The sequence below is a fragment of the Crotalus tigris genome, unplaced genomic scaffold (genome assembly GCF_016545835.1).
Source record: "Crotalus tigris isolate CLP2741 ecotype Arizona unplaced genomic scaffold, ASM1654583v1 scf7180000018030.5226217, whole genome shotgun sequence".
NCBI lineage: Eukaryota > Metazoa > Chordata > Lepidosauria > Squamata > Viperidae > Crotalus > Crotalus tigris.
Window position 1 is genome coordinate 655,834 of NW_024096786.1, and position 8,452 is coordinate 664,285.

Genomic DNA, 8,452 nt, shown 5'->3' on the forward strand with positions numbered 1-8,452 from the left:
GTGGTTGGTCAGATCTAAGATGTGTTTGGGGGGGTTATATTTGTTTTGGATAGCTGTCAAGGCTTCTTTGATAGGCACTTGGGTGAAGAGGGATATGACATCGAAGCTCACGAGTAGGTCGCTGGGCTGTAAGTTTTGTTTCTTTATGATCTCTATAAACTGGAATGAGTTTTTTACGTGTGAGGTGATGGATTCTGCATAGGGCTGTAGTTGTTTGGCGAGAAATTTGGCTAGGTTTTGTAGAGGTGAGCCTATGTAACTGACACACACAAACCGCTATCTGCACGCTCTCTCACACCACCACCCAGCACAGATCAACTCCGTAGCCAAGACACTCATCTCCAGAACAAAACGCTTAGCTGACGAACAACACCTAAAAACCGAACTACACACTCTTACCAATGTACTAACATCCAATGGATTCCAAAGAAATAAGATTACAAACCTAATCCAAAAAGAAACCCCCACTAAAATCCAAGACAAAGAACAAGAAAACGGCAAAGCCCTCCTCCCATACATAAAAGGCACCACAGACAGAATCAGTAAGATCCTCCATAAACACAACATCAAAACAGCATTCTGCACAAACAGAAAAATATCCACCATCCTTAGAAACCCCAAAGATAAAATTGAATTAGAAAATCAAGGAGTATACGAAATCCCATGCACCACTTGTCCCCCCACATACATCGGACAAACCAACAGAAGAATAAGTGCACGCATTGAAGAACATAAGAACTCAGTCAAAAAAGAGGAACCAACATCTTCCCTGGTCCAACATCTTAAAGCCACAGGACATGAAATTGACTTTAAAAATACCAGAACAATTGCTAAAAGTGAACATTTTAATAGAATAATCAGAGAAGCCATCGAGATAGAAAAACGCCCACACAGCATGAACAAGCGAGATGATACCTCCCGCCTACCAGCCATTTGGAAACGCGCCCTTATTGACAAACGACTCCCTAACACAAAAAATGATACCAGACCCACACTCACAAAAACCACACAGGATGTCACCACCACACATCCACGCAAAAAACAAACCCAAAGCCACACCGATGATGAGGCACGACCACAAACCAGAAGCCAGACCACAGCTGCCTCATTAGCCACTTTAAACACCTCCAATCCATACATGAAGCAAACTGACATCCTCCATGAAGAGCAGGCACGACCACGAACGCAAAGCCAAAAAATAGCAAGGCAGCCTAAAATCTTAAACCCCTCTGCAACTCAGATTAACCTGAGCAGAACCAAACAGAACACTCCCCCAGCCAATCAGAGCACAGCCAACCCCCCAGCCAATCAGAGCACAGCCAACCACCCAGCCAATCAGAGCACAGCCAAGCCCCTAACCAATCAGAACACACCTCCACCCAATCAGAACACAGCCAAGCTCCCACCCAATCAGTTCATACCCCCACTGGCAGTTAAAAGGAAGAAACAGCTAAGATCACACATTGCTCCTCAAAGCACGAAGCTGAAAACACCAGCCTGAAGATGACGAATGGGACTTTGTCGAAACATCGCCAAGACACTTCCAATTTTATGCGGGAGAAAACCCGAACAACCAAAGACCTACATACAAACACCCGTGAAAACCTCGGAAAACACACACACACACACACACACACACACACACACACACACACACACACACACACACATATATATATATATATATATATATATATATATATATATATATATGTAGGTCTTTGGTTGTTCGGGTTTTCTCCCACGTAAAATTGGAAGTGTCTTGGCGACGTTTCGACGAAGTCCCATTCGTCATCTTCAGGCTGGTGCTTTCAGCTTCGTGCCTCGAGCAGCAGTGTGTGGTCTTGGCTGTTTCTTCCTTTTAACTGCCAGTGGAGGTATGAACTGATTGGGTGGGAGCTTGGCTGTGTTCTGATTGGGTGGAGGTGTGTTCTGATTGGTTAGGGGCTTGGCTGTGCTCTGATTGGCTGGGGGGTTGGCTGTGCTCTGATTGGCTGGGGGGTTGGCTGTGCTCTGATTGGCTGGGGGAGTGTTCTGTTTGGTTGTGCTCAGGTTAGTCTGAGTTGCAGAGGGATTCAAGATTTTGGGCTGCCCTGCCATTCCTTGGCTTCGTGTTCGTGGTCGTGCTTCCTCTTCATGGAGTGTGTCAGTTTGCTTCATGTATGGATTGGAGGGGTTTAAAGTGGCTAATGATGCAGCTGTGGTCTGGCTTCTGGTTTGTGGTCGTGCCTCATCATCGGTGTGGCTTTGGGTTTGTTTTTTGCGTGGATGTGTGGTGGTGACATCCTGTGTGGTTTTTGTGAGTGTGGGTCTGGTATCATTTTTTGTGTTAGGGAGTCGTTTGTCAATAAGGGCGGGTTTCCAAATGGCTGGTAGGCGGGAGGTATCATCTCGCTTGTTCATGCTGTGTGGGCGTTTTTCTATCTCGATGGCTTCTCTGATTATTCTGTTATTAAAATGTTCACTTTTGGCAATGGTTCTGGTATTTTTAAAGTCAATTTCATGTCCTGTGGCTTTAAGGTGTTGGACCAGGGAAGATGTTGGTTCCTCTTTTTTGACTGAGTTCTTATGTTCTTCAATGCGTGCACTTATTCTTCTGTTGGTTTGTCCGATGTATGTGGTGGGACAAGTGGTGCATGGGATTTCGTATACTCCTTGATTTTCTAATTCAATTTTATCTTTGGGGTTTCTAAGGATGGTGGATATTTTTCTGTTTGTGCAGAATGCTGTTTTGATGTTGTGTTTATGGAGGATCTTACTGATTCTGTCTGTGATGCCTTTTATGTATGGGAGGATGGCTTTGCCGTTTTCTTGTTCTTTGTCTTGGATTTTAGTGGGGGTTTCTTTTTGGATTAGGTTTGTAATCTTATTTCTATGGAATCCATTGGATGTTAGTACATTGGTGAGAGTGTGTAGTTCGGGTTTTAGGTGTTGTTCGTCAGCTAAGCGTTTTGTTCTGGAGATGAGTGTCTTGGCTACAGAGTTGATCTGTGCTGGGTGGTGGTGTGAGAGAGCGTGCAGATAGCGGTTTGTGTGTGTTTTCTTCTGGTAGATGGTGTGTCCTAGGGAGCCATTGGATTTCTTGTAGACTAAGACATCCAGGAAGGGAAGTTGGTTGTTAGCTTCTGTTTCCATGGTGAACTGTATTTTGGGGTGTAGGCTGTTGAGGTGTGTGAGGAAGTTGTCCAGTTTTTCTTTCCCATGTGGCCAGATTATGAAGGTGTCGTCTACGTATCTGAGCCAGAGTTTGGGTTTGTGATCCGATTTTTCTAGAGCTTGGGTTTCAAAGTGTTCCATGTAGAGGTTGGCAATGACAGGTGAGAGGGGTGATCCCATGGGTGCTCCTTCTGTTTGTTTGTATTTTTGTCCATTATAGATGAAGTATGTGTTGGATAGGCAGTGGTTGGTCAGATCTAAGATGTGTTTGGGGGGGTTATATTTGTTTTGGATAGCTGTCAAGGCTTCTTTGATAGGCACTTGGGTGAAGAGGGATATGACATCGAAGCTCACTAGTAGGTCGCTGGGCTGTAAGTTTTGTTTCTTTATGATCTCTATAAACTGGAATGAGTTTTTTACGTGTGAGATGATGGATTCTGCATAGGGCTGTAGTTGTTTGGCGAGAAATTTGGCTAGGTTTTGTAGAGGTGAGCCTATGGAGCTGACTACAAATACCCGCGAAAATCTCAGAAAACATATATATATATATATATATATATATATATATATATATATATATATATATATATGTAGGTCTTTGGTTGTTCGGGTTTTCTCCCACGTAAAATTGGAAGTGTCTTGGCGACGTTTCGACGAAGTCCCATTCGTCATCTTCAGGCTGGTGCTTTCAGCTTCTGCTGCTCGAGGCACGAAGCTGAAAGCACCAGCCTGAAGATGACGAATGGGACTTCGTCGAAACGTCGCCAAGACACTTCCAATTTTACGTGGGAGAAAACCCGAACAACCAAAGACCTACATACAAATACCTGCGAAAACCTCAGAAAACATATATATATATATATATATATATATATATATATATATATATATATATATAATGTATTGATGTGTGCGTGTATATTGTATGTATGCATGTGTGTGTGTGTGTGTGTGTGTGTGTGTGTAGTATATACATATAGTTGCTCTGGGGATCCCCAGTTTGGGACTCCTTTCATGTCCCCATTAAGTTACCCACTGAAGTGGTACCCATCTATCTACTCTTTCAAACTTCTGGGTCAGCAGAATCCGGGTCTTGAACACAAACCTGACAATTATCAGCCCAGTGTCCTAACCATGTGAGCCACCATGCTCCTTAAGTATGGATATAACACACACATACACCCACACAAAAAATATACACACACAGGATAAATATATGTCATATGAGAGAATGAATCTTGTCAATAAGGAAGCATTCTATTTTAAATATGTGGGGTGCTTTTTCATAGCCATAAAATGGGAGCTTGTTGAAAGCAGCTCACAATCAATCAGAATTTACTTTCATAACTCCATAACCCTTTCCTGCATGTCTCTAATATCCCAAGAAATCTCCTACAATAGGAGATTTTGGTGGTAAAATCCTATCTGACAAATGATTTTCCAGTTACGTAGGTTACTGTTCTTAGCTTGTTCTTGAATTGTTCCTTATACTTATGTGCTTTTCCCAAAGGTGCTTTTTCCAAAAGGCAACTAGATTTTCTTGTGTTTTTTTTTCTTTGAAAATATTTCACTTTTCATCCAAGAATCTTCTTCAATTCTTGGATGAGAAGTGAAACATTTCAAAGAAAAAGATAAGAAAGTCCAGTTACCTTTTAGAAAATGCATAGACACTTATGTGCTTCGCATCCTTTTCTTGCATCATCTGGTACATTTTTATTTCTTTTCATTTTTCTCTGACTTTCAACAGTACCAACATCATTCCTTCATCTGACCCACAAATGGAAATCTATATTGAAAAAAAACCCATCAAATTAAAATTACAACTAATGGCAGATATTCATAAAACAAAGTAAATGGTGTGTTCCTTAAATCTACAGAATGTTCTTTCAGATCTTTTCTCTTTTATCGTGACCCTTTATATCTATCTGAATGTCTTTTTCACAGTGCTAATTATACTTAAACCCAATTTTCCCAGAGCAAGTGCCCTCCAGATGGTTGGGACTAGAATTCCCAGCCAGTATTTAATCTTTGTGAACTGCTACATGAATTGGCAGGATCAGCTTCTTTTAAACTAATTATCCATCTTATGAAACTCAGAATTTGGTATTCTCAGAATTTTCTGGTGCTAGGGTTTGTTTGGTTTTGGTTTTGCTTCAAGAATCCACTCAAATATACAACAAAAAGTATGTGCATCTAAAGATACACCCAGAAAGGATGGATCCAAAAATGAAAAACACCATTAACATTGTACTTTATAGAAAGTTGCATTCAAACTTCTCCAAAATTCTCAGAGGGAAGAATGGGCTTAGACCAATCAGCATATCGGCATATCTTCAGCATTGAGCCATGATACACTTATGAGAGAGAGAAAAGTATGGTCAAATGGAAGAATGCATGTAATTGTTTATAAATTACAAGCTATGGCCAGCATTTCCAGAGCTAGGGAGATGAATGTGAAGAAGGAAGGATTGTCATCAATTGTTTTCTTCACTGAGATGTTCTCCATGTATTTATCACAATTTCCCATTCTTAATTTTATAATAATCTTATTTCAGCTCAATGTCATCAGCTTATCTCTTATTCTGAGAATAGATTCAACTGATTGATTAAAGCTAGTTGTAAAGGCATCTATAAATCCATAAAAATCTTCAAAGATATCCAGTTTCTTGTATCTTGCTAAAATCCCAATTACATGCTACTTCAAATGCCCTTTACACATTTCTTTCTCTTTTGTTTTGGACAACTTCAACAAATCAGAGTTATTTATGTAGCATGTATACGTATGCAGTCTATTTACTTGTACTTCTAGAAGATGCAGCAGTGACCCTTGTAGACAAAGAAGTGGAGAGAGCTGATTAGCAAGTACCTGAAAGCAAACACTAGACTCTCTAAAGATGTAGAGGATCTGCTGAAGTGTATACTTCCCGGTCTCTTGAGTATCCAGGGATGGGGGTTGAACACAAAAACAGCTTGAACATAAAAACAGCCCAAATCAAGAATGTTCAAACTAAAAGATATAATCAAGAAGGCAATTCTGGAGTAGCAATTAGGAGCTTGTACTCCTGGGCTCTCAGCAACAAACATTCTAAGTCTTCCAGCCTCAGTTGTAAGCATATAAGCAGTGTCCATCTTATGTGGTCTTCGGCTCCCTTTCTTCCTTCTTTTTTTTCTGGGGAACACTTCTCAGCTTGAGGAATCTTTTCTCTTCTCTGCCTGGGCAATGAATTCAGTCTAGGCCAGGCATTGTAGAAAAATGGAGGGATAATGCAGCAATTGCTTTCTCTATAAGTTTCTCTTTGGCATTCTCAGTCTCCCTAAACCAGACATGTCAAACTTGCGACATCACGTGACGTTGTGCGACGTATCGGAACTTTTTCCCCATTGCTGGCAATTGGGTGGGCGCAGTTTCCTTGTGATGTGCACGGTCCACAGGCTGGCAATTTGACACCCCTGCAGCCTAAATCTTCTTCTCCAACCTTGACATTTGGTTCTTTATCACAGTAGGCTTTAAGACAGAAGGCATGGAGTCCATAAACATTCATTCATATTCTCCTGCTGTGGCTTACTCAAAAGGAGGCTAATGTTTTCCATTCACCCCAGAAGAACAGTTAGAACAAGACAACAATACGCTTAGTGAAGAGGACGAAGAATCAGTGTTTAAAGAACAATGAAGACAGAAAGGGAGGGAAATGTTTATTTATTTATTTATTTATTTATGAGACTTATATACCGCTTTAAGTGCAAGCACTCTCTAAGCGGTGTACACCAGTAAGCAATGTATATATATATTTACATTGCCCCCAACAATCTGGGTCCTCATGAAGTGTTTATTCCAGAGATACAGTTATATAACATGAATTCTCAAGTTTGTATTGACAGACTCACACAACCTGACTTTAATATGGAAAAAAAATGGAAGATTTTGTACAGCTATTTATTTTCCAGAACTTTATACCCCTCATTACCATTACCATTGTAAAGCCAATAGATTTTTAACATTAGTTTAATTAGATAGGAACATTAGGGAATTTGATCACTGAGATAACATCAAGTATTCCTATCAAAGCAAGCTAAGACCTAACCATGGCTTAGGTATATGCCATCAAAGGCAAAGGCACCTATGGATGTTTAGAGTTTCTAGGTACCAGTGCTTTAATATATGCAAAATGCTTTCCTGACAGAAAGGGCTGCCTGCATGTTAAACATTATTAGTATCATGTGTATTCTACGCTGTCTCAATTGATTCTGATCATGTCTAATCAGGATTTTTCAAATAATTCCTCTCTGTGTCTGAAAGAAAATTAAATAAGAAAGTCTTATGTACTTTTAATATGAGAGTTTGTGAACTAGGAAAGGCAAAGTGATAATGGAAAGAAATGAAGGGAGAAGGGAAGAAAGATTGTATTTATCAGAAAAGAGGAAAACAAACACTTGAAACTATAGCACAAGAAAAGTGTGAGAAACCATTAAAATAAAGATGTAAAGAGCATATAATAAGAACAGTATTTCTCAATGTTGTACTCAGTGTTTCAGGTGTGTGGACTTCCAGAATTTTTTGAGTTGAAGTCCAGACATCTTAAAAGATGCCAAGTTTGAGAAACATTAATCTACAAGGGTTTTTTTTAAATAATATTTTATTGATTTTCTAATTTTACAATTAAACATTTAAAAAGCAATGTGGTGACTGGGTAATCAATGATTCCATAATATACATAAATCTTTAGCACAAATCTCAATTTACAACATCAGATATTTCCTCTCTTTATCCCTTAATATCTATTATCTCATATTGAATTAATATAATTCTTATTGTTATCAACTAAGTAAAACCATCTTTGTTACATTTACCAATAATTTTAAACTTATGTATATCTTAATTGTGTTTACATTCAATCTTATATACATCAATGTCCTGTTGTAGCTTTTTCCCCAGGCTTTAATTTCCCCTCAATATTCAACTTAACATTTTGTATGTTATAGTTTCTAAGCTTTAGGTAACTAGAGTTTCCCTTATCTCAACTTCTACACTTTCCCCTTTTTATAACAAAATCTAACATTCAATATATACATCTTATCTATTCGCATATAACCTTATTCTATTTTCTAAAAATTCTCTTTTTTCCACCATATTAAACCAAAAATCTATTAATCTTATTACACATCTTACCTATTCAGTTATAATATTACTTTATTTTCTAAAAAAATTATCTATATTCAACATCTTCAACCTTCTAATCAATAGTATAAAATCCCCCTTAATAAATCAAAACCCTAGTTTTTTTCAGCCTTACTCTGT